At 34.0% G+C, this 2715-nt stretch overlaps 1 protein-coding gene across 6 annotated transcripts in view; it reads left to right on the top strand.

Moving 5' to 3' along the window:
* Positions 1–792, top strand: part of Zeb2 (zinc finger E-box binding homeobox 2) — a 132222-nt gene extending 131430 nt beyond the window's left edge. For all 6 annotated transcript variants that reach the window (XM_021658570.2, XM_060390119.1, XM_060390117.1 and 3 more), the window contains one exon: positions 1–792. This exon is cut by the window's left edge and continues 4609 nt beyond it. The gene's annotated coding sequence lies outside the window, so the exon portion shown is untranslated.
* The last annotated feature ends 1923 nt before the right edge of the window (positions 793–2715 follow it).

The following is a 2715-nucleotide window of genomic DNA, read 5'->3' as shown; positions in this document are numbered from 1 at the left end:
CAGAAACACAATGATTTTGTATTCAGTGACATTTGTTTCTAATGATGACTAGTTATTTCACACTTGAGCATTACATCACAATGAATGAAATATTTGGATTCCTATAATAGCAAACTTTACAAACTTGAAGCAGGTAGGGATGAGACATCTCTATATTTCAAAAGCAGCATAGTTCTTTCTGGATACTTCATATCAAAGGGACACCAGTAAATTATTATGTCTCTCATACATAACTATACATTTAAAACGTTATACATATAGAAAAACATTCCTAGATCTTAAGACATTAAAAAGTCACAGATGACTTGTGTGGTCATTTTATATATTAATAAATATTACAATATATGTGAACACATCACAAATCATATTGGTGAACCAAGAGGCTGTTAATACCTCTCTTCAGTATACTGACATAACCTAATATACTAAAATGGGAAGGGGCTTTTAGTCACTGAATATGCATCATGAAACAAAGATGAAGAAAATACATGGCTTGTGCCCATCATGAAAAAGATTCATACTGAAGGCTTAGCTTTGGTTTTTATTCAATTAAATTGTCAAACTGTGCCCAGTGAACTTTTTTTAGAACTTGAGACATTTGTGATGTTGGCTGTTTAAATCTTTGTTACCTTCGCTGTGAATTGAAATTGTACATATTTAGTAAATCATGCAAACAAAACAAACTTTTTAGACAATATTTTTATTGGAGAGTTTTCTTTTCCTGTATCCATGTTAAAAAAAAAAAGACCTCCTTTCCCAAAATAAAAAAATGTCAATACTAAATTTAAAGAAGTATAAAGGAATGATTGCTTCCTTTAGAGCAAAATATTTAAATAAACATGGAGAAAATTGGCAAGATGTTCTTTTTGGGCTAGTAGGCCGTGTCCAATTTTTTGGGTTAAAGTTTCAGAGGGCCTCTGTTTCAGGTTTGAAGATAATATATTAATCTCCGAATTAAACAAATGCTCTTAAGTAACAGGACAAATCCCTCAGTCTTCATTTGTGTATGAAGTGTAGCATTAATCAGAGACATGACATTGAGACGACACGATGCTGAATATGCCACAAGCTAAAATTCCTCTATTAAACCAGTCACCTACCACCTATAATCTAGTGTGACATATTAAAATACTCCAAAATACAGAGCATGGAAAATGAACATCATCATTCCCATTTGGCCTTGAGAAGAATATGACAAAGATTCTAATAATTTTAGTCAAAGAAAATGATGATTTAAAAATACATGAAGATTAAAGTGGTGACAAATGATCTTTTAAGTATTTCTAATTGGTCGTCCTCATTCATAGCTTTGATTTCACAGAAATTGCAAATCCTAAAGATCCTGACTTGTGAGTGTGCCCCATCAGCTTTCTTTCACTCTACAGAATGTGCCTGTTAGGTTGGAAAGAAAGGATAAGACCCCAAAATGTTAAAAATAGACTTCTTCTCTGGCAAGAAATTTAAAATTGGCAAGGACAAAACCCCAGCTTCACATAAGGAAGCATTCAGGGAAAGATTGCGGCCTTGCGATCTGACCATGTCCAGAACAGTCAAAAGGAAGTGTGTGTGTGTGTGTGTGTGTGTGTGTGTACGCATGTGCATGTGTGCAAGTGTTTGTGTCTGAGTAAGTGTGTGTGAGTGAATGAGTTTGGTGTTTGTGTGTGTGTATGAGAGTGTGTGAGTGTATGAGTATACATGACTGTGTGTGTGTGTTTGTGTAGCTTTGCTAAGTTTATGTGAATATTCTTGAATAGATTGTATCTTTAAAAAAAACAATACTCAAGAGATGGAGTCTAAACAGAGGGCTTATGAGATAGTTTTGATTTTGTTATCTTACATAAATTGAAAACATTTAAAATGTTGATACTGGAAAAGTACAAAGTTCCTAGGAGAGCTTCATAAAAATGGTGAAACAATTCCTAAGGTATACCAATAATTAAATAGAGAAAATATTAAACTGTCTTTTTTTCTCACCACTTAACAACACTCAGAACAAAACATGGCCTTTCCTTAAACAATAATCACTTTTACCCATTCTTAAAATTATATTATAAAATTTGTAATATAAGGCAAATAATTATAGTATTTTTCTGTCCAGTTTTGTTTCTGGAAGGAAAAATATACCCTTTAAATTAATTTAAAATACTGATGAATAAAATAATATAAATTTAGAAAGGAGACTCAGAAACATTGCTAAACTCGGAGGAAGCAAGGCAGTACATTTAGTGACCACAGCAACCTGGATCTTGGTTTTCACATGTCTTCTAAACAATCTCACTTCCAACAGAAACATTTCCCAAAACTACAGGGCAGCCCAAGATCTGCGTGGACACAAAGGAAGAACACCAACTACTGAGTAACCCTCAACCACTTCCTGCTGTCTGAAGCACTCTGTGGAGTTCTACCACCTCATTACTGAACATGCTTAGAAAGTGTGAGTGCATAGGATTCTGGTTAAAGGCAGATCTGAGCAAGAGGGAAAAAATAGAAGCATAAGCCACTCTGCCCAACTTGTTTAAAAAGACATTCCTAAAGTAAGTATGCCTAAGAATAATCGATCTAATTTCTGAGTGCTTACCTTTCTTTCCCTCAATATAGCACACATTTACAACACCAAAGACAATTCCATGAAAATGGACCTTTTATCCACTTTGAAATAAAGGGTGATGGGAGAGTCAACATAACCTTCCAACAAGCAGAGTTCTAGCCACAAGA

This window comes from Meriones unguiculatus, chromosome 8 (genome assembly GCF_030254825.1).
Source record: "Meriones unguiculatus strain TT.TT164.6M chromosome 8, Bangor_MerUng_6.1, whole genome shotgun sequence".
Taxonomy (NCBI): Eukaryota; Metazoa; Chordata; class Mammalia; order Rodentia; family Muridae; genus Meriones; species Meriones unguiculatus.
This window is presented reverse-complemented; position numbering and strand designations above follow the sequence as displayed.